General features: G+C 34.7%; 1 pseudogene; it reads left to right on the forward strand.

Annotated features, from left to right (window-relative positions):
• LOC114025238 overlaps positions 1 to 24,377 on the forward strand; it is a 29,590-nt pseudogene extending 5,213 nt beyond the window's left edge.
• The last annotated feature ends 537 nt before the right edge of the window (positions 24,378 to 24,914 follow it).

A 24,914-nucleotide genomic window follows, 5' to 3' on the forward strand; every position in this document is an offset into this window, starting at 1 on the left:
CTATCCCCATTACATATAATGCTTGCTGATTGTTTTAGATAGATACTGCTCATCGTTTTAAAGAAAATTCCATTTTTTCCTATCTTCTCTAGTGTTTTTAATAGCAATGGGTACTATATTTTGTCAAAAGCTTTTCTCTGCATCTATTGAGATAATCATATGATCTCTGTTACTTTTGTTATTGATATGGTAAATTATGCTTATAGTTTACCTAATATTGAACCAGCCCTGAATTCCTGGTATAAATACCATCTGGTCATATATATTATACTCATGAAAAATTCCTGTAACCTCTCTGCTAATATTTTATTTAAATTTTTGCATCAGTATTCATTAGGGAGCTTGTTCTATAATTTTCTTTCTCTGTTTTCACTCTTCCTGGTTTAGGCATTAGCACCATATTTGTGTCATTAAAGGAGTTTGGTAGGACCAAAAATTAGTGTAGAAATATGTAAGCTAGAAGCCATAAAGACTATAGAAATAATTTTTAAAGTGATAAAATGTGGTTCTTTGAAAAGGTTATGAATATTTATAAATGTTTAGATAATCATATTAAAAAGATTGTGCAAAAATTGAATCAGCAAAATAGAAAATGAACAAGGTGAACTGTTAATAAAACCAGAAATTTAAAAAAAAATTAGAAAATACTCTGCCCAATTGTATGCTACCAAAACTGGGAACAGAAAAGAAATAGAGGGATACATTTACATATATATATATATATATATATATATATATATATATATACACACACACACATACACACACATATGAAATATCTAAACTAACAAAAGACTAGAGACCTTAAATGATCCAATCTTTTAAAAAATAGGATTAGAACTAGCTTATTACTATAATTATGAACAAAAAATGTAGTAGTAACACAAGCATGTATACACTCACCGTTGTTAATATAGTTCTAGAAATATAGCAACAGCAATCAATTGAGAATCTGTTAAAGATATAAAACTTGGAAGGAAGAATGTAAAACTATACCTATTTGCTGATTACTTGATGTTTTCCTTAGAAAATCTTAGGGGAAGCAATAATGTTATTGACTGAAACAATTAATAGTTTTAGCAAGTTTAAGGCCTCAAAATAAACTATCAAAAATCAGCAAAATGTCTATATAACAATAAATTTCAATAGGCAAAGATAGAAAGGGAAATATTATTTAAAATAACTTGTTTAGTCATATCTGACTCTTCATGACTCAATTTAATATTTTCTTGGAAGAGATACTAGAGTAGTTTGCCATTTCCTTCTCTAGGTCATTTTACAGATGAGGAAACTGAGGCAAAGAAGGTTCAGTGACTTGCCCAGGACATATAATGAGTAAATGTTTGAGGCCAGATTTATACTCAGGAAGATGAGTCTTCCTGACTCCAGGACTGGCACTTTATCCACTATACCACCTAGCTTCACTGAACAAAGAATAAAATCCTTCTGGCCTGGTCTGCATTGGCACAACCTGCACTGGACTGTGCTCGTCTCTCACCCTGGTGTAATAGACCTTTCTTGCCAACCTTCCAAGTTGTCTTGGGCTGGAAATTTTTTTCACTCCATCTTTTTGTGGGTTCTGCTGTTCTAGAATTTGTTTAGAATCATTTTTAAAGGTATTTGGAGGGGTTTTAGCAGAGGGCTCAGGTGATTTCCTGCCTTTACTCTACCATCTTGACTCTGCCTCACCATTCTTTATTTTTTTTATATTTTTGCAACATTCAATTTTGATTCTTTTATGATTATTCTTTCCACTTATATTGTTGTAATCAATATGTATATTGCTTTCTTCATTCTACATAAAATCATGCAAGTTTTCCAATATTTCTTTTTATTTATTATATTCATCATTTAATAGAGCACAATCATATTCCATTGCATTTATGTATGACAAATCATTTAGTTACTTCTCAATTGATATAAATATACTTTGTTTGCAATTTCTGTGATCATAAAAAGTGATGCTATGTTATTTTGGTATCTATGGGAACCTTATCAATTATCACCATGGTGTGAAAGCCTAATAATGGAATCATTTCCAAAATGATTGTTCTAATTTATAACTCCATCAAAATGAGTCAATGGGCCCATCTCACAATATCTCCAACACTGATTGTCTATTCAAAGATTTTGTGATCTTTGCCAATGAAGTGAAACTTTAGAATTGTTTCCATTTGCATTTCTCTCGCTGTTGATGATTTGGAAATTTCTTTCATGTGATTGCTAAGAATTTGCAGTTGTTCTTTTGAGAATTATTTGTTCATATCCTTACACCTCTTATCTATGGTGAAAGCCTTTTAGTATAAATACATAGATATTTCTGTATAAATATATGAAATACACACACGTATGTAACATACTAAGAGTTAAAAGTCAAGTAATAGACTGGGAAAATGAGGAAACAATGGAAAAAATCTCTGACTATAGAAAGTTACTATGGTGACAAGGAAGATCAAACCATACTCAGAAGAAGACAACAAAGACAAAGCCCCTACATCCAGAGCCTCCAAGAAAAATATGAACTAGTCTCAGGGCATGGAAGAGCTCAAAAAGGATTTTGAAAATTAAGTAAGAGAAGTAGAGGAAAAATTGGAAACAGAAATGAAAGTGATGCAGGAAAATCATGAGAAAAGAGTCAATAGCTTGGTAAAGGAGACACAAAAAATACTGAAGAAAATAACACCTTCAAGAAAAAAAAAAAGACTCGGCCAAATGGCAAAAGAGGTCCAAAAAGTCAATGAGGAGAAGAATGCCTTAAAAAGCAAAATTGGCCAAATGGAAAAGGAGGGCCAAAAGCTTACTGAAGAAAATAATTCCTTAAAAATTAGAATGGAGCAAATGGAAGCTAATAACTTTATAAGAAATCAAGAAATAATCAAATAAAACTAAATGAATGAAAAAATAGAAGACAATGTGCAAGGTGCAATACAATGAGATATTTATCTTGTTGGAAAAATAACTAACCTGGAAAATACATCTAGGAGAGAGAATTTAAAAATTATTGGACTACCTTAAAGCCATGGTCAAAAAAAAAAAAGCCTAGACATCATCTTTCAAGAAATTATCAAGGAAAACTGTCCAGATATTGTAGAACCAGAAGGTAAAATAGGAATTGAAAGAATCCACCAATCACTTCCTGAAAGAGATACCAAAATGAAGACTGCCAGGAATATTATAGCCAAATTCCAGAGTACCCAGGCCAAAGAAAAACTATTGCAAGTATCCAGAAAGAAACATTTGAAGTATCGTGGAGTCACAATCAGGATAACACAAGATTTAGCAGCTTCTACATTACAGGATCAGGGGGCTTGGAATACAATATTCCAGAGGGCAAAGGAGCTAGGATTACAACTAAGAATCACCTATTCAACAAAACTGAGTATAATCCTGCTGAGGAAAAATGGATATTCAGTGAAATAGAGGACTTTCAAACATTCTTGGTGAAAAGACCAGATCTAAATAGAAAATTTGACTTTCAAATACAAGACTCAAGACAAATCTAAAAAGGTGAATAGGAAAGGGAAATCATAAGGGATTTAATAAGTTTAAACTCTTTATGTTCCTACATGGGAAGATGATATTTGTAACTCAAAAGACCTTTCTCATTATTAAGGTAGTTAGGAGTAAATGTACAGATAGAGGGCACAAATGTGAATTGAATATGAAGAAGTGATATCTAAAAATGAAATTAATGGGTGAGAGAAGAATGTACTGGGAGAAAGAGAAAGGAAGAAGTAGAATGGGGTAAATTATCTCACATAAAAGAGGCAAGAAAAATCTTTTACAGTGGAGGGGAAGAAGAGGGAGGTGAGAGCTAGTGAGTGAATTTTACTCTCATCAGAATTGGCTCAAAGAGGGAATAACATACACATGGCATTGAGTATAGAAATCTATCTTACCCTATAGGAAAGTAGGAAGGGAAGAGAGTGATGGAAGGGAGGGCAGATTGAGGGAGGGGAGAGTCAGAAGCAAAACACTTTTGAGGAGTAATGGTGAAAGGAGAGAGAATACAATAACTGGGTTGGGGGGAATAGGTTGGAGGGAAATACAGTTAGCAATAGTGACTGTGAAAAAAAATAAAGCAAGTTTCTCTGATAAAGGCTTCATTTCTCAAATATATAGAGAACTGAGTCAAATTTATAAAAATAATGGCCATTCCCCAATTGACAAATGGTCAAAAGATATGAACAGTTTTCAGATGAAGTAATCAAAGCTATCTATAGCCATATGAAAAAATGCTCTATTGATTGGAGAAATATAAATTAAAATTACCTCTTACCTATTAGATTGGTTAATAGGACAGAAAAGGAAAATGATAAATCTTGTAGGGGATGTGGGGAAAATAAGACATTAATGCACTATTGGTGGAGTTATGAACTGATTTAACCATTCTGTAGACCAATTTGGAACTATGCCCAAAGGACTTTTATAATCACACATACCCTTTGACTTAGCAATACCACTATTAGGTCTGTATCCCAAATGTGATAAAAAACAAAAAGGAAAATGACCTACCTGTACAAAAAATATAGCAACTCTTTTCTAGGGGCAAAGAGTTAGAAATTGAGGGGATGCCTATTAATTGGGGATTGGCTGAACAAGTTGTGGTATGTGATTATGATGGAATACTATTGTAGTATAAGAAATAATGATCAGGGTGCTCTCAGAAAATCTGGAAAGACTTGCATGGGCTGGTACAAAGTAAAATGTACTGTGTGCAAAGTAATAGCAATATTGTAAGATGATCAGCTGTGACTGACTTAGCTGTTTTCAACAATACACAATCCAAGACAACTCTGAAGGACTTATGATGAAAAATGGTCTCTATGCCCAGGGAAATGACTGTTGTTGTCTCAAAACAGATTTAAACATACTTTTTAAAACTTTCTTTATTTTTCTTGAGTTATTTTTTGTCTATTTTTTTTTTATAACATGACTATTATGGGCATGTTTTTCATGACTACATATGTATAACCTATATTGAATTGCTTGCCTTCTCAATGAAGGGGAGGCTGGGGAGGGAGGAATGAAGAAAATTTGGAACTGAAAGTTTTAAAAACAAATGTTAAAAATTGTTTTTACGTGTAACTGTGGGGAAAATAAAATAATAAGTAAAAGAAAAAAAGAAATAAAGTGGTGGATCAGTACTATAGGTTAGGTGTAGACATAGTAGTGAATGACTATAGTAATCTACTGTTTGATAAATGCAAAGACTCCAGCTTCTGGGATATGAACTCATTATCTGACAAAAACTGCTGGGAAAACTGAAAAAGAGTATCGCAGAAACTAGGCATAGACCAATAGCCTACACCAAGATAAGGTCAAAATGGGTACATGATTTAGTCATAGAGGGTAAAACTATAAGCAAATTAGGAGAGGAAGGAATAGTTTACCTGTCAGTTCTATGGAGAAGGGAAGAATTTATCCTCAAACAAGAGATAGAGAACATTATGAAATGCAAGATGGATAATTTTGATTTCATTAAATTAAAAAGGTTTTGCACAAACAAAGTCAATGTATCCCAGATCAGAAAGAAAGGAGAAAACTGGGAAACAATTATTACATCTAGTGTTTCTGACAAAGGCCTCATTTCTCAAATATATAGAGAACTGAGTCAAATTTATAGGAATACAAGTCATTCCCCAAATGATAATTGGTCAAAGGATATGAAGAGGCAGTTTTCAGATGAAGAAATTAAAGCTGTCTGTAGTCCTATGAAAAAGTGTTCTAAACCTCTGTTGATTGGAGAGATGTAAATTAAAACAACTCTGAATATCACCTTATACCTATGAGATTGGCTAATATGACAGAAAAGGAAAATGATAAATGTTGTAGAAGATGTGGGAAAATTGGAACACTAATGAATTGTGTGTGTGGTTGTGAACTGATCCAGCCATTCTGGAGAGCAACTTGGAACTATGCCCAAAGGGCAACCAAACTGTCCATACCCTTTGATCCAGCAGTACCACTAATAGGTCTGTATCCCAGAAAGAACATGAAAAAGGGAAAAGGATCCACATGTACAAAAATATTTATAACATTTCTTTTTGTGGGGGCAAAGAATTGGAAATTATGGTGATGCCCATCAATTAGAGAATGCCTGACAAGTTGTAGTATATGAATATAATGGAATGCTATTTTTCTATAAGAAATGGTGAGCAGGCAGATTTTAGAAAAATCTGGAAAGACTTGTATGGTCTGATGCTGAGTGAAGTGAGCAGAACCAGGAGAACATTGAACTCAGTAATAGCAGCATTGTGCAGTGATCAACTATGACAGACAACTCTTCTCGGAAATACAACAATCCAAGACAATTCTAAAAGATTTATGTTGGAAAATGCTATCCACATCTAGAGAAAGAATAAAGTCTGAATGCAGATCAGTGCATACTGTTTTCACTTTTTTCTGCTTTGTTTTTTTGCTTTTTCTTTCTCATGGTTCTTCCCTTTGTTCTGATTCTTCTTTCACAATATGACTATTGTGGAAATATGTTTAACATGATTGTACATGTATAACCTATATCAGATTGCTTGCTGTCTTGGAGAGGGGGAGGGAAGGAGGGAGAAAACTTTGGAACTCAAAATCTTACAAAAATGAATTTTGAAAACTATCTTTACATGTAATTGGCAAAAAAAAACCAAGACAATATTAAGCGCAAAATATAAATAAACAGCATTATTAAAATATGCTTTGATCTGTATTCAAAGTCCAACAGTGCTTTCTCTGGTGGTGGATAGAATTTTTAATTATATCTTTTGGAATTGTTTTGGATCATTATATTGCTCAGATTAGCTAAGACTTAGCTAAAAGTTATTCACAGTTGATCATCATTACAATATTGCTGTTATTATGTAAAATATTTCCTGGTTCTGCTCACATCACTTTGCATCAGTTCATATGAGTCTTCCTAGGGCTTTTGGAAACTATCCTGCTCATCATTTCTTATAACAATAATATTCTATCAAGCTCATATACTATAATTTGTTTAGCCATTCCCATTGGAGGGGCTTGTCTTCAATTTCAAATTATTTGCCACTACAAAAACAGCTGCTATAAATATTTCTATATATACAGGTTTTTTTTTTCATTTTTCCTTTGATCTCTTTGTGATACAGACCTAGTCATAATATTGCTGGGTCGAAAGGTATGCAGTTTTATAGCCCTTTGGACATAGTTTCAGATTGCTCTCCAGAATAGTTGAATCAGTTCACAACTCCACTAAGAGTGCTTTGGTGTGCCAATTTTTCCATATCCTCTCCAATATTTGTCATTTTCTTTTTTTAGTCTTATTAAATTGATTTGTCATCTCTGTTCCCTACTTTATCATTTTTTTTGAGTGTGAAAGTTCCATGTGGTTGTAAAAAAAAGTGTACTTTTTTAGCAGTCCTATTTAGACTTTTAGCCTTTTAGCTCTAATTTCTCTAGCTATTTCTTCAGTTCTTTATTGTCTCTCTTGGTTATTGTGCTATTATAGTGTCCAAAATAGAAAGGGACATTGAAATATCCTGCCACCATTCCTGCTGGCAAACCATTTAAAATTCTTGTTTTTCATTTAGCAGCTTCTGAATTTCCACATAATTTTCATCAAACCAGTACTGATGTTTACAAGTGTTTTGATCCAGATGAGCAAATGCAGTACTATACACCAAATCTCTGAAACCTGCCCACTCCTTTTCTGCTCCACTGCTGCCAGTTGTGTGTTGGCTCAACTTTCCCTCCAAGTCAGCAAGAAACTGTTCCAGCCCAGAGAAAAGCTCTAATCTATTGACATTAATTCTTCTGGTAGTGATTTTACCTTTGGGCAAAATGGCGTTTTTGTTGAATGGGAATATTTAGCTTGGAGAGGATAACTTTATGATCAGTCCAGCACTCTGCTCCACACATTTCCTTTATTACTCTCACACCCTGTCTGTCTCTTCTCCTTACAATCATATAGTCTACTAAATGCCAATGTTTGCTGCGAGGGTGCATCCATGAAGTTTTATTGCCTTTAGGTAAATGGAAGACAGTGTTGGTGATGAGAAAGAAGGTCATGAGATGCACAAGTCTTCAGTAGTAAGTGACCATTGTTGTTGCTGTTTCCAACTCCATTCCTCCCTAAGACTTCCTGCCATGTTTGATAGTCTGAACCTACTCTAGCATTAAAGTCACCCAGAATCATAAACTTGTCCTCTTTTGGCACATTGATGATAAGGTTCTCCGGGTCTTCGTAACATTTTTCTTTGACCATATCAGAGTTCGTCATGGTGGGAGCATAGGCACTGATGGATGGTGGCATGATGTTTTCCTACAAGTGACAATTACATTGTCATGAGCCTGTGCTTCACTGCTTTTGGTAGACATACAAGCTTGTTAACTAGATTGGTTTTGACTGCAAAATCTACACCAGCTTCACGGCACTCCCCTTCACTGCCACCACTCCAGAAAAAAAGTGTATCCAGCTCCAACTTCAGTAAACTGGCCTTCATTTGCCAGCCTTGTTCCACTCAGGGCTGCTATTTGAATGTGATGCTGCTGAGTTCTCTTGCAACAAGAGCTATTTTTCTTTCAGGTCTACTTGATTTTATGTTGTCTATATAAGTATATTTTTTTGTGTGTGTTTCAACCTCAGGATAGGATCCCCGCCTGGTGTGGTAATCAGGCCATAGTTGGGTAAGAAGACAATTTTTAGAGTACCTTTTCAAGCCTGTTCCTCATATCAGGTGGCTAGCAGTGTGATCCTTAAAAGGCTGCTCAGACACTCAGATGACTACCAAATCCCACTGCTGCTTCCAGGGAGAAGATGACCCTATGGCCTGGGCCACCTGTGTGCAGGGTTATGACTATAGCTCCCAGTATATTTGTACCTATTGCTTTGTCACTTGTCTGTCACCACAGGATTTTGAGATAGGTAAAAATGGCAAAATGGTATGGGTGATGTCTTTGGATTGATGTATAAATTGGATTTAAGTGAGGCAGAGTTGCACGAAATTGTCAGCTTCACTCTCTCTTCCAGAGACATCACAGTCCAGTGGTAGGACAGAATCAAGACAACTGGTGATGGCTCAAGATGCAGTGGATGACCTTGGCATCTTCAATGTCCAACCAAGCTTCAAGTGTTTCACAGTGCCTGCTTCAGCTGCCTTCATGGCCATTAGAACAAATTGTTTTCATTAACCCATGGAAAGTCTTCACATGCTTGGGGTAGATACCCCCCCCCCCCAACTCATCGATGGGTTTGAGACCACTTGGTTACCCTCAACCTGGTTTAGCTTGTCTGCCAAAAAAGGTTTATCAGGGTGTGGCCACTGTGCATGCTACAGCTTCTTCGAGCCACATATGAGAGTTAAGTGGAACAGGTGGACACCAGAGGGGGAAAGCAGCCCTGAAAGGGCTCAGCAGCCCTCACACCAGAGGTACTAGTCTTCCCTGAACACACCCTACACCCTAACACTAGTACTAGTAGGATTGATAATAGCTAGGATTTATATAGTGCCTACTATGTTCCAGGCAATGTGGTAAGTACTTACAAATATTATCTTACTTGATCCTCACAACAAACCTGGGAGGTAGGTACTATTATTAGTCACATTTGATAGTTGAGGAAGCTGAAGCAGAGGTTAAGTGACTTGCCCAGGATCACACAGTAAGTATCTGAGGTTCAATTTGAGATCGGATCTTCCTGACCCCAGGCCTAGCACTCTATCCACTGCACTACCTAGTTGTCTCTTGCATACAGTTCTTCTTTTGGAAAGTTTTAAGAAACCATGAGGTTTCTTCCATTTCTTTGAATCCTTTTTGTCCTGAACACATGACTTGGCCTTGTGTGTGATTTTTTTTTTTAATATGAACTATTCCCAAACAGATTTTAAGCTTGTTCAGGCAGTTTTTGAGGTATGATTCAGTGGGGGAAAATGTATTTTTGTGCTGTATGATCTCAGTTCAAATACCCCTTCTGACAAGTAAAACCTATGTGACCTTAAATGAATAGTTAAACCTCCTTGAAACTCAGTTTCCATATATGTAAAATTAAGAGATTGCGTAGATGGAAATTAAATTCTTTTCTAGCTCTAAGTGGAAATAAATATTTTTAAAATTTCTAATAGTGTAAAAAGATTTGTTGGAAATTTAGTAGACATTGAATAAATATTTGATTTGTTAATCTGACCACTTGTGTCTAGTTTTTCATCTATTCTTGGATGGGTCCCCAGAGAAAAATTAAAAGATATATACAAAAATGCATGTGTATATATATATATAATATATTATTTTGATGTAATGATATAATATATTTATGCACTAAATAGTATCAAAGGGCTAAAATGAATATATAAACTAGAAAATATGCTTCATTTTTAAAAAATCCTCGTGAATATTTTAAACAACTTGGTAATGGCAAGTGTGTGACATAGCCAGCATTAATAGTTAGAGATCCTAGGAGATAGTAATGTGTTATAGTGTCTATCCAAAAATAGGTTGAGCATATACTGTTTTTAACCCCCATCATACAGCCATAAAAAGCACTCAGCATGAATTCCATTTACGTAGGTATAGTACTATGTATGCATGCAGTTATGCTCATGCAACAAAAGCTGTAAACTGTAAGCCTTAACTCATACCTCTATCAAAAGGATATAATAATAGTTATTATTAGTAGTAGTAGTATTATTTTTTAAAATTACCATAATTATTACTTAAAATAACATACTTTTACTTGTACACATCAATGCTTTCTCCACTCTGTATCTTTTCTCACTAGTCTTCATATTATAATTATGGCTCTCTTTTATTTTTTGAAACATTATTTGTTTTTCAAAGTTCAGTCAAATTCTCTCCTTTCCACTAAATATTCATATATCCCCACAATTAAAAATGGTCTTTCTCTCCTTTAAACTTACATGCCACTTTTTTTACTTTTCTTCTGTTCTTAGTATAGCCAATTCTTTCCTATAATTATTGCATTATTATTACATATTTATTGTTATGTCTTGCATATTTGTATATTTCTTATGTCTCTAATGTTAGTCCATAAGCTTTTTAAAAACAAGAAACATTTCTTAGTCATCTTTTATTTGTCCCCTGTGCCTAGACAACACATTGTAATTAAATGATTGTTGCATGAATCAAATTGAATAGTTGATGTCAAAGTCCTTTGGAATGGAAAAGTACCATGAAAAATTTTTAAATTAAATTTTATTTTTTATTAAAAGAATCTAGTTTCTCTCCCTATTACCCTCTCCCTTACTTCCACTGAAGAAAAAAGAACGAAAATCTGTGTTACAAATATGTTCACAGAAGCAAAATGTATTCCAACATTGGCCATGTCCACAACAAGTGAGTCTCTATCTGTACTCTGAGTTCATCACCTCTTTATCAGGATATGGATATTCAGGTCTCATCATTAGTCCTATGGAATTGTGGTGATTGTTGCTCTGATCAGAGATCCTAAGATGTTCCAATATGTTTGCTTTATAATGTTGTTTGCATTGTTTCAGTTGTTCTGGTTCTGCTAATTTCAATCATTGGTTCATGCAAGTTTTCCCAGGTTTGTCTGAAACCATCATCCTCTTCATCATTTCTTATTCCATAATTGTATTCCATTACATTTATATACCATAATTTGTTTAGTTATTCCCCAACTGATGGGGGCCTTCTCAGTTTCCAGTTCTTTGTTACTTCTAGAAGAGATGCCAATAAATATTTTTGTACATCCTTACAGAATAAATCCTCCGTTAACCAACCATACTTGTTATTCCCTCTCTTCCTTCTCTTTTTATGTTCTATTTCTGTTTTCCTGTTGAATGAAATAAATTTCTGTACTCAATTATGTATGTATATCTAACTGCCTTTTGACTAGTTCATATGATAATGAATTTCAGATGTCATGCATTTCCCCCACCCCTTCCTCATTTTATAGACTTCTGCTTGAACATCCTGATTGTATGAGATTCTTCCCCCTTTTCTGACATTCCCCCTCTTAATGTTTCATCTTCCCCTCTCTTTCTATACTTAATTTAAGATCATCATAACATGATAGAACCATTCTCAGGTCCTCTGTCTTATTAGTCTGATTTGAAGGCCCAACATGCTGGGAGAGTTCAGAGAGGAAATCCACATGCCATTGCCCAATATTAAAATGTAAAACATGTATCCTTATTAGTATGATGGTTCATTCATGTTTACCTTTTTATGTTGTTCTTGACTCCTATGTTTGCACATCAAAATTTCTATGAAGATCTGGCGTTTTTATTGGGAATGGTTGGAAATCCTTGATTTCAGTAAAGATCCATTTCCCCTTTAGTTTTTACTCATTTTTTCTTTGTAAATATTCCTGGCAATAAACCTATGCTTTGTTTTCTTTAATTTCATATTCCAAGCACTCTGATCTTCTACAGGATCATTGCTAAATCACGTGAGAGCTTGACTATGGTTTCATGTATTGCAGCCTAGAGATATTGCAAGCAAATGTAGAAAGAAACAAATAATAAGTGCACCTTTACAGATCATAAATGCAAAGAAATAGTATCAGTATCAGGGAGCAAAAACAAAAGATTCAAAACCAAATGGAAATTTAGCAATGAAATCTTAAATAATGAATAGATCAAAGGATATAAATAGGAATTTTTCAAAGAAATCAAAACTATCTATATTCATATGAAAAGATGCTTTAAAGTACTTTTGATTAGAGAAAGCAAATTAAAAGAATTCTGAGGTACAACCTCATCCCTATCAGAAATGATAAATGTTGGAGGATTGTGGGTAAAATAGGTACACTAATAAACTGTTGGTAGAGTTGTGAACTGATCCAACTATTTTGGAGAACAATTTGGAACTAGCTACCATTTATCAATTGGTCTTTATTTTTATAAATTTGACTCAGTTAAATTTTGGGGGGGTTAGGCAATGGGGTCAAGTGTCTTGCCCAGGGTCACACAGCTAGTGTTACATGTCTGAGGCTAGATTTGAACTCAGGTCCTTCTGAATCCAGGGCCGCTGCTCTATCCACTGCTTCACCTAGCTGCCCTGACTCAGTTCTATTTTGTTGTTGTTGTTGTTGTTCAGTTATTTTCAGTCATGTCCAAATCTTTATGATCCTATTTGGGGTTTTCTTGGCAAAAACACTGGAGTAGTTTGCTATTTCCTTCTCCAGCTCACTCTACAGATGAGGAAACTGAAGCTAACATGGTTAAGTGACTTGCCCAGAGTCACAGAGCTAGTAAGTGTCTGATTCCAGATTTGAACTCTGGAAGATGAGCCTTCCTGACTCCAGGTCTGGCACTCTATCCACTGCCCAGTTGCCCAGTATATATACATACATACATACATATATGTTTATGTATATATGTGTGTGTATATATATATATATACATATGTAAGAAATGAGGCCTTTATTTTAAAAATGCTGTAAAAATTTTGGTGTTACTACATTGTCTATGGTATGTTTTTAAACAAAATGTAGCTTCCCTACTTATCTCTTTTAATAAGGTATATTTTTCCTTTTGCTTTGTCTGAGATCAAGATTGCTACTCTTGCCTTTTTTTTTAACTTCAACTAAAGCATATTAAATTCTACTCCAGCCCTTTATTTTAACTCTGTGTGTCTCTCTGTTTCTATTGCGTCTCTTTAAAACAACATATTGTTGGATTCTGGTTTCTAATCCATTCTAACCGCTTCTGTTTTATTGGTGAGCTCATTCCATTCCCGTTCCCAGTTATGATTACTAGCTCTGTATTTCCCACCATCCAATTTTCTTCTGTTTCTTCTTCTTTTTATCCTGTCCCTCCTCAAAAGTCTATTTTACTTCTAACCACTGTCCCCCTTAGTCCTTCCTTTTTCACATCCCCCCTACTTTATATTCATCTCCTTCCTCTCCCTATTGGGTAAGTTAACGTTTCTATACACAGCTCTGTGTGTGTGTGTGTGTGTGTGTGTGTGTGTGTGTGTATACATATATAAAATGTTCTTCCCTCTTTGAACAAATTCTGATGAGAGAGAAGTTCAAGGGTTGCCCATCAACTACCATTTTCTCTTCCACTATAAAAGCTCTTCCCTATGCACCTCTTTTATGTGAGAAATTTCTCCATTATACATCTTCCATGCCCCTTCTCCTAGTGAATCCCACTTTCCCATCATATTTTTTTGAGAGATCAATCCAACATAATTGACTCTCATCCATGCCCTCTGTCTATGTAAACTCCTTTTAACTGCCCTGATAATGATAAAATTCTAAGGAATCACATGTATCATCTTCCCATTTAGCAATGAAAAAAATTTAACTTTATTGAGTCCGTTATGATTACTTTTTCATGTTTACCTTTTTATGTTTCTCTTGAGTCTTGTGTTTGAATGTCAAATTTTCTATTCAGCTCTGATCTTTTCATCAGAAATGCTTTAAAGTCCTCTGTTTCGTTAAATATATAGTTGTTCCCCTGAAAGATTATACTCAAGTTTTTCTAGACAGAGTATTCTTGGTTGAAATCCTAGCACCTTTCACTTCCAGAATATTATATTTCAATCTCTCTGCTCCTTTTAAGGTAGAAGCCACTAAATTTCGTGTGATCCTGACTGTGGTTTTGTGGTATTTGAATTTATTTCTGAGTGTTTGAAATCTTTTTCTTTGACTTGGGAGTTCTAGAATTTGGCTACAGTATTCCTCAGATTTTCATTTTGGGAACTCTATCAAAAGATGATCAAGTGGATTCTTTCAATTTTTGTTATGCCTTCTTATCCCAGAGTATCAGGGCAGTTTTCATTTATAATTTCTTGAAACATGATTTCTACTTTCTATTTTTTATCATGGCTTTCAGATAGTCCAATAATCCTTAATGTATCTTTCCACATTCTAATTTCCAGGTAAGTTATTTTTTCTGATGAGATATTTCATAGTCTCTTTCATTTTTTCATTCTTTTAACTTTGTTTTATTTTTTCTTGATGTCTTATGAAGTCATTAGCTTCCACTTGCCCAATTCTAGTTTTTAGAGAATTTTTGTACATCCCTTTCCATTCAGTCTATTCTGCTTTTTAAGTGGTTCTTTTTCCGGTGAATTTTTGTGCTTCTTTGCCACTAAACCAATTCTGTTTTTTAATGTTATTTTCTTCAGTTTAATTTTTGTCTTTTTTACCAAACTGCTAATTCTCTTTTCATATTTTTCTTGCATTATTTTAATTTCTCTTTCCAAATTTTCTTCTACCACTTTTATCTGTTTCTTTAACTCTTACAGGAATGCTTCTTGGACTTGGATACAATCAGCATTTTTCTTTGAGGGGCTTTGTTTATAATTATCTTCACATTGTTGTCTTCTTTTGAATTTATTTCTTAGTCTTCCCTGCCATCATAGTAGCTTTTTATAGTTAAATTCTTTTTTGTTGTTTACTCATTTTTCCAGCTTATTTCTTGAATTTAAACTTTATATTAGAGTTGAGCTCTTCTCACCTGAGTGTGGGAAAACACTATCTCAAGTTTCAGACTTTTTCATGCTGCTATTTCAGAGCCAATTCTGGGAGTATGCAAGTTTTTGATGCTTCCTAAGTGGTTTGATACTGGGAGAGGTATAGTCACTTCTCTCCTGGTCTGCACCCAAGAAGGACCCCTGCTGCCCTGCAGCCAAAAGTGCTAATGCCTTCTTTGCCTTAGAACTACAACCAGGGTCCCTGCTCCCTTCTGACAAACCACCAGGCTCCTCTCTACCATAGAACTGTGACCCAGAACTGAATATGCAATCAGTACCAGTGTCAACAAAGAATCCCCCTGAAATCTCTTTCTGATCAGTTGTCTGTCCCACTTACTATCTCTCAGCTGAGAGATCCCAGAGTTGCTATGGTAACTGTTGCAGCCTTGTGTTTGTGGGCTCCAGATAGGTTTCCACCCTGATGTCATAAACTTCTCCTGCCAACCTCTTGAGTTTTCCTAGGCCACAGAATTATCTTACCCTGACTTATCATTGGTCTGTTGCTCTGAAATTTGGTTTGGGGTATTATTTTAAAGTTATTTGGAGGGGAATGTTGTGTGAGTTCTGAGGGGTAGCCTCTAATCCACCATCTTTGCTCCACCTCCTCTTCAAACTTTAGAATTCAGAAGATAAAAACTGATAAACTTTTAGACAATCTAATTATAAAAAAGAGGCTAGAATATCAAATTAATAAAATCACAAACAAGCAAGGTAAAATCATAACAAAACCAAACCAAATTAAAAAAAAAGATACACAATTTTTATAGTTACATGTGAACAAAACTTAGAACACAAAAAAGAGGAATAACTTCAGAAATGTAAAATACTCAGATTGACAGAAGACCAAATACAGATCTTAAATAATGCAATAGCAGAAAAGAATATAAAACTTGCTATGAAGGAAGCACCAAACAGAAAAATTCCTGGACCATATGGCTTCCCAAAATTCCATGAGATTTTTAAAGAACAATTACTACCCATCCTACACACATTATTCCCAAAAAATGAGAAAGGAAGGACCATATCAGAATCTTTTTATAAAACAAACATTTTGTTGTTGAGTCATTCAATTATGTTTAACTCTTTGTGACTCCATTTGGGATTTTCTTGGCAAAGATACTGGAGTGATTTTCTGTCTCCTTCTACAGCTTATTTTATAGATGAGGAACTAAGGCAAACAGGGTAAGTGACTTGCCCATTATCACAAAGCTAGTAAGTGACTAAGGCCAGTTTTAAATTCAGGTCTTCCTGACTCCAGGGCTAGCATTCTATGCACTGAGTGATAAACCAACATTACTTATGTATACTGATTCAAATATTTGAAATAAAATTCTGGATAGTTTCTTGAAAGATGATGTCTAAGCTCTGATCATTGCTTTCAGATAGTCTAATATTTTTAAAATTCTGTCCTAGATCTATTTTCCAAGTCAGTTGTTTTTCTAATGGGATATTTCATATTGTCTTCTATTTTTTCATTAATTTGGTTTTGTTTGATTGTTTCTTGATTTTTCATAAAGTCATTAGCTTTCATTGCTTAATTCTAATTTTTAAGGACTTATTTTCTTCAGTGAACTTTTGGACCTCCTTTTCCATCTGGTCAGTTCTACTTGTCAAGGCATTCTTCTCCTCTTTGGCTTTTTGGACGTCTTTTACCATTTGGCCTAATCTGTTTTTTAAGGTGCTATTTTCTTCAGTATTGTGTGTGTGTGTGTGTGTGTGTGTGTGTGTGTGTGTGAGAGAGAGAGAGTGTCCTTTACCAGGCTGTTGACATATTTTTCATGATTTTCCTGCATCACTCTCATTTTTCTTCCCAATTTTTCCTCTACTTCTCTGATGTGATTTTCAAAATCCTGTTTGGGCTCTTCCATGGCCTGAGACCAATTCATGTTTTTCTTGGAGGCTTTGGATATAGGACTTTGACTTAATTGTCTTCTTCTGAGTATGTATTTTGATTTTCCTTGTCACCATAGTAACTTTCTATGGTCAGATTTTTTTTCTATTGCTTGCTCATTTCCCAGCCTATTACTTGACTTTTAACTCTTTGTTAAAGTAGGGCTCTACTTCCAGGGTGGAGGGTGCACTGTCCCAAGCTTCAGGGGTTTCGTGCAGCTGTTTTCAGAGATACTTCTAGGTATCTGTAAGTTTTCAGTTCTTCGAATGTAGTATGACTTAAGGAGTGGTGTTTACTACTCTCCTTGCCTGTGCTTTGTTCTGTAAGTGACCACAAGCATTCTCTTCTGTCCTGGAACTGTGAGGAGGGGCCCCCCTCCACTGTGGCCTTAAACTCTGGTGTGCTAGTGCACCTTCTTGTCCTGGGACTGCCACCCAGGACTGTGACTTGGGTTCAAGTATGGGCAAAGCAACAAAATCCTGTCCCCAGTGATAGTAAAGAGACCCCTATAATCTCCTTCTGACCAATTATTTGACCCCCTTACCATCTGTGATCTGAGAGCTCTGGAAGCAGCCACTGCTGCTGATTCAGTGGCTTCCAAGGCCTGTTCCTGCTTTGCTGGGGCAGTGGCTAAGCGAGTGTAGCCTGTGCTCAACTGTGCTCGTTCTCACACAGGTGGAAAATACCTTTCCTTCTGACCTTTTAAGTTGTCTTGGACTGGATAAGTGTTTCACTCCATCTTTTTGTGGGTTCTGTCACTCTAGAATTTGTTTAGAGTCATTACTTAAAGGTATTTGGAGGGATTTGGGGAAAAGCTCAGGAGAGTGCCTGCCTTTACTCTGCCATCTTGGCTCTGCCCTGAAATAAAATTCTGTAAAACAGACTACAGTGATTTATCCAAGAAGTTGTTCATTATGACCAAACTGATTTTAGGCCAAGCAGGCAAGGATTTTCAATATTAGGACAACAGTCAGCATAATTAATCATATTAAAAACCCAAACATCCCGAAACACATCATTATCTCAATAGGTACAGAAAAATACTTTCATAAATTACATTTATGTTTTAAAATAAACCTACAAAATATAAATTTAGAGAACTTTTTTCTTAAAAATATCTTAAAGATCATCTATCTAACACCAAAAGCAAGGATCACATACTATGGGGATGTGCTAGAATTTCTTCCAATGAATATATGAAGAAAGTAAGAAGTTCACTCTCCCCACTAATTTTTGATATTGTTCTAGAAATGCTAGCATTACAAAAAGATAAAGAAATTAAAGATATACTGATAGGTATAAAGGAGAAAAAAAAAACTTCCCTGTTTTCTAATATAATGGCATACTTGGAAAATCCTAAGGCATCAGCAAAAATACTCATTGAAAGAATTAATAGCTTCAAGAGATTTCCAGACTACAAAATAACACTCAAAAATTAACTACCTTTTAATATGATGATGACAAAAACTCAAGAGGCAATAATGGAAAGGGAAATCCCATTCAAAATAACTGCAAAAATACAGTATCTGGAGATTAACTTGCTAAACTAACAAAATTTGTATAGATTCAATTTAAAAGTGCTCCTTACAGAAATCAAGAACAACTTAAATATCTGGAAAAAGAATTCAGTACTCATGGTTGGTCCATGACTATATAATAAAAATGACAACAATATCAAAGTTAGTTTGCACTTTTTAATGCTATACCAATCAAATTATAAAAGGGATACTTTATGAAACTTGATAAAATAATAAAATTCATTTAGAAAAAAAGATCTAGAATATGAAGGGAAATGAGGAAAAGAAGTAAGGAAGAAAGGGGAATAGCATTTCCAGACCTAAAACTATATTATAAAGGAACAATCATCAAAACTATCTTGTACTGGTTTAAAAATGAAGAGGTAGATCAATTCAATGCACTAGACAAAGCACAATCAGAAAGAATGGAACTCAATAACCCAGTGTTTGATAAAGCCAAAAACATAAATTACCTAGGGAAGAACTCTTTATTCAATTAAAAAAAAAAACTACTGGGAAAACTAAAAAGACATCTAGCAGTAATTACACCTTATACCATATTCCACAATATAATCTAAATAGCTATGTGACCTTAATATTAAAGATCATACTATAAAAAATATTAGACAAGAAACAAATAATATACCTCTCGTAGCTATGGGTAGGAGATGTATTCTTAATCATACAAGGGATAGGGACAGTTACAAAAGATAAAATAGACAACTTTAATCATATAAAACTAAAAAGCTCTACTCAGATAAAAATTAATGTACCTATGATAAGAGAATCAGTCAAATAGAGAAAAGATCTTTGTATCAAATTTTTCTGGCAAGGATTTGATATATAAGATATTACATGTGTGTATGTATGGGCATGTACATATGTATACACACATAGATATATGTATATATACATATATAAGATATGAGACATATCTTTCAAATCTCATGTATATATACCTATGTACACATATCCACACATACGTATATGTGTGTATACATATTTGCCACCTCCTATATTTTGCATATCAAATATATATGTATATGTGTGTATAAATATGTATATATATACATGTTTATATATACATACATATATACTCACATATATATGTGTATGTGTATAGACACCAATAGATAACTGGCCAAAACATATAAAAATAGTCCTCAAAAGAATTGCAAAGTATTCATGACCACATGAAGGAATGTTCCAAAGCATTAATAATAAAGAAAAATCAATAAAGCAATCCTGAGCCTTGATGTCACATCTTGAAAATTGGAAATGATGATAAAAAATCACGATACTGTTGGAGGAGTTGTGAAAAGAGAGGCACACTGCTTCATTGTTGTTGGAGTTGTAAACTGATGCAACCATTTTGGAAGGCAATTTGGAATTATACAAATAAAATTACTAAAATTACATTGATCCAGAGATTCCCCTACTGGGCTTATGTCCCAAGGATGCCATTGATAAGAAGAAAGTCCCTATATATACCAAAGTATTTGTAGCAGCACTTTTTCTGATAACAAAGAATTAGAAATGAAGTAGATGCCCACTGATTCAGGAATGACCTAACAAATTGTAGTCCATGAATGTGATGGAATATTACTATTCTGTAAGAAGTGATCAATGTAATGAATATGGAAATGCATAGAAAGATCTATAATATCTGATGTACTGTGAAGTTATACAGAGACAAGAAAGCAAAATACATAATAATTTGATATTGTTCAGTTGTTTCAGTCAAATCTGACTCTTCATGACCCTGTGTACCTCTGTCAGTGGGCTTTTCTTAAGAAAGATGCTGGAGTGATTTGCCATTTCCTTCTCTAGTGAAAAATAGAGGTTAAGTGACTTGTTCAAGGTCACACAGCTAGGAAGTTTCTGAGGCTGGATTTGAACTCAGGTGTACTTGACTCCAACTCCAGCACTCTTCCACTGCGTCACCTAGCTGCTCCCATACATAATAATTCCAACAATGTCAATGGAAAGAACAAACACACACACACACACACACACACACAGCAAAAGTAAATGGGTGAGGTTATAAAGACAAAGAATGACATGAGAGAAGAGTTTTGAGAGTATGTTCCCAACCCACAGCTTTATGGAGATAGAAGTCCATAGGTGTTGTACAATACATGTGATTTGGAATTTTTTTTTAATGTAATGATTGGTTATGCTGATTTTCCTCTTCTTTTATTTTTCATAATAGAGTGCTGTCTCTTGAGGAAGAAGACCTAAATTTGCATCTTACAAATGATACTTACTAGCTATCTGACCCTGGCAAAGTTATTTATCCTTTTTCCATCTTATTTTCTCCATTTGTAAACTGACAATAACAATATAACCTATAATTTTGGTATACACAGTGTGTATGTGTGTGTGTGTGTGTGTGTGTGCGTGTGTGTGTGTAAGTGAAGTTTTTTGGAAACCGTAAATTGATAATGATGATGATGTTGATGATGATGATGATGATGATGATGATAATGATGATGATCGAGAAGTTACAGAATTTAGAACTTGTTTGATCAATAAAAATCATGATCATTTGTTAAAATGTGTGTTCTAATGCTTTGGTATCACACAAAGGGATCACCTGGGAGGATATCTCAAGTATATCTCAAGAAAGCAATTTCTATAAACTCCAAGTTATTGCTGCAAGACAGAAATTCCTAACTGAGGATTCATATTCAACACAGAGAGAGTTAGAATATTTTCACTTGGGCTTCTCCCTCTGATCATCAAACTGAATCTGTAACACTGTAGGAAGCTATCTGACTGGCACTGAATCATACATCTGCCATTATGGAGAGCCTGGTTTGAAAGGAAACTATTCCATGCCCAGGGGTGGAGGGGAAAGAGGGGCGTGAATGGGCAAAGAAAGTAGCACCCAAAAGGAGTAGTAGCCCTACATACATAAAGTTGATAGCATGAGGGGAATGACTGAGCTGTATTTGTCTATTTTACCTACCTGCCTAAGAGCAGGAAGCACTATTTACAGGCAATAATGAAGTAAGAGAATAGAAAACTTATAGCAGGAGACCATAGCACCTTAGATTGAGCTGTATAATGGTCCTCAGAGCTACAGCTTTTTGTTCAGTGTTTCATATGTTGGTGCGTCTTGCATCTGTGACCTAGGAAAGCAGGAATTGCCAAGGGCTAGAATAAGCTAACATGATACCTTCCCCTCTCTAGTTAATGTTATGTAGAGGGTGCAACTCCAGTTAATCCTTCAGTCCTTTTTCTCCCTATCATCTGTTTTGGAAGACCTTCATCTGTAGTGTCTCATACTCCAAAATGTTAATGAGTGAATATGAGTTCTAGTTGCAGAAATATTAAATTATTCCTATTTTGTGCCTCCTGTTTGCTTTGATTGGCCCATTTAAAATATATCCCCAAAATATTTTTTGTAATATAATTGCTCTGTGACAAGTTGCAAATGTTTCAGGAAAAAAAATAACATTTTCTAGCAATGGAACTATATAAACATCAATTTAACTGCTTAGTCTTTTCTTGCTCTATGGATATGTTTATTTTTCTTTAGCTTATTTTGTGTGACTAGTTTGCATGGCAAATAGTCTCTTTACTTTTTGCTTACTCAAAAAGAATGAAACAAATTCATCACTTTTAATGAAATTTCTTTTCTTATTGAAATTTTTTATTGATGCCTATATTCAGCTTTATGTCATATGCTTTTGTAGGTTGAGGAGTGATTAATTTTGTTTTTTTGCAAGTTTATTTAATATTTATTTATCTGTTTATGTAATGATTTGTGATTTAATCAGTTTGAGGGACTCCCAGCATGGAAACTCCTTCTAAACAAATTTGTTTCAACAAGTTATAACTTATAGTGTTAGAGACAGAGAGAGAGAGAGAGAGAGAGAGAGAGAGAGAGAGAGAGAGGGAGAGAGAGAGAGAGATGCCTGAAGCACTGAGGACTTGTGATTTACACATGATCCCACAGCTGCAAGGTGTCAGAGGCAGGACTTTAACCCAGGTATTCATGAATTGAAGACAAGCTTTCTATACCCTTCACCTCAATTTATTTTTGAATATTAGATATTTTTTTCTTTCATTTGTCATGAGCGTGGAAGTCTTGTGTGATTTCAGACTATTTTCCCTTGATAATAAATGAATTCCTGAAAGATTGTTTGTTTAATGTTTTACTTCTAATGTTGACCATCATGATTTTGGGCAAGTTAACTTTGGAATTTATCTCTCAAAAATATGTGTATCCTATTACTTTGTATTTCATGTGCTGTTTCCCAAATTCCAAGGAAATTTTTTTATATGATTTTCTGAATTGTGCTAGTCAGGCTTTTTAAATTTTAATGGTTTTTAAATTTTTTTTTTTTGCTTTTTAACCTATGATTCTCAGATAGTTTCTGAGCAGTTTGTCTTCAAGGAGAGTTGCCTTGGCTTAGATAGGTCTCAAACTTTCATTTAATCTTGACTTTCACTTTTGTTCTGACAATCTTTTGTTTTTGCTTGTTTTTTAATCACTACATTTTTTTTTGTTCAGTCTGTGGTTCTTTGTCTCTGTCTCTCTTTGTTTCTTTCTGTCTGTCTCTGTCTCCATCTCTCCCTGTCTCTCTGTCTCTTTATCTCTGTGTCTGTCTCTCTACCTCTGTGTGTGCGTGTGTGTGTCTGTCTGTCTGTTTCTCTTCCTCATCTGAAAAAGCATGTTATCATGTAAATTATACTGAATTAAGACTCAAGAGATATGGGTTCAAATCTCAGCTCTACCACCTTCTGACTGACCTTATGATTACCAATTTATGAGACAAGTCCATCTATGGAATCTTTTAATGAAAATATGAGTAGAAGGCATACTTGATGAAACCATGATCAAGGAATAGACAGACTACCACACATCTTTACCATCACGTAAATGATTGAAAAGTACACAAAGGAAGAGCAGAAGGGAGAGGGAAAAGGAAAGTAGAGAGGAGCTGGCCCTGCCCAGATTGGGAAGATGAAGGGAGCTGCCACGATGGCAGAGCTGTAGGTAAAACTTGCCTAGTGATCAGTTATAGTACCAATGCCTTTCCTGGCAAATATACCCTTGTCTTTTACAACTATCCCATCAATGTTATATAGAGGGAAAACCTGTGAATTTAGATTTATCAGATACAGCAGTCCAAGAAGATTGTGACCTATTAAGTCCCTTATCCTATCCACAAACAAATGCATTCTTAATTTGCTTTTCCCTTGTGAGTACTGCATCATTTGAAAATGTCCATGCAAAGTGGTATCCTGAAGTGTGACACCATTGTCCTAACACTCCCATAATTCTAATGGGCACCAAACTTGACCTTAGAGATGATAAAGACACGATTGAGAAACTAGAGGAGAAGAAGCTGACTCCAATTACCTACCCACAGCGCTTAGCCATGGCAAAGGAGATTGGTGCTGTAAAGTATTTGGAATGTTCGGGTCTCACACAGCGATTCCTCCAGACAACGTTTGATGAAGCTATTAGAGCGGTTCTTTGCCCATCCCTTGTCAAGAAGAGGAAGAGAAAATGTCTGCTGTTGTAAATGTTACAGCCCTGCCCTGTTCCCCTTTGAACCTTTGTAAGTTTTGCTTAAAGAGTGGAGCATTCACTCAATGCCAAGTTTTTGTTATAAATTAGTTTCTTTCCATAAAACCTTCTGAACCCATCAATAATTTCATGGTTTTGTTTAAAGTGTTAGAGAAAGATTTTTTTTCGCATTCTATTACAACTAAATCCTAAAAAAGACAAACCTACTTAAAGCCTTATTTTTCAACCCTGTTCTTGCTCAGATTAAGTGTTGCCAAAATATCCACTAAACTGGGTTGCATTGTTGTTCTATGAACACTAAGCACTAAATTATTTTAAAGACCTCTGTCTTTAAGAATACTTTAATTTCTGTTAGTAGGAAATGCAAAGTACTTTCTAACCATTTTTCAGATATATGAGTACAATATATTTAGTAAAAATGTTTAATGCATTGAATAATTTATCAACCCATGTTCATTATATAACATCATACAGTATATCAGAATGGAATGTATATAACAAAACTATAGTCTTTGGATCGATCTTTTGCATT

This window comes from Vombatus ursinus, unplaced genomic scaffold (assembly GCF_900497805.2).
Source record: "Vombatus ursinus unplaced genomic scaffold, bare-nosed wombat genome assembly UNPS02014830.1, whole genome shotgun sequence".
In the NCBI taxonomy this organism is placed as follows: Eukaryota; Metazoa; Chordata; class Mammalia; order Diprotodontia; family Vombatidae; genus Vombatus; species Vombatus ursinus.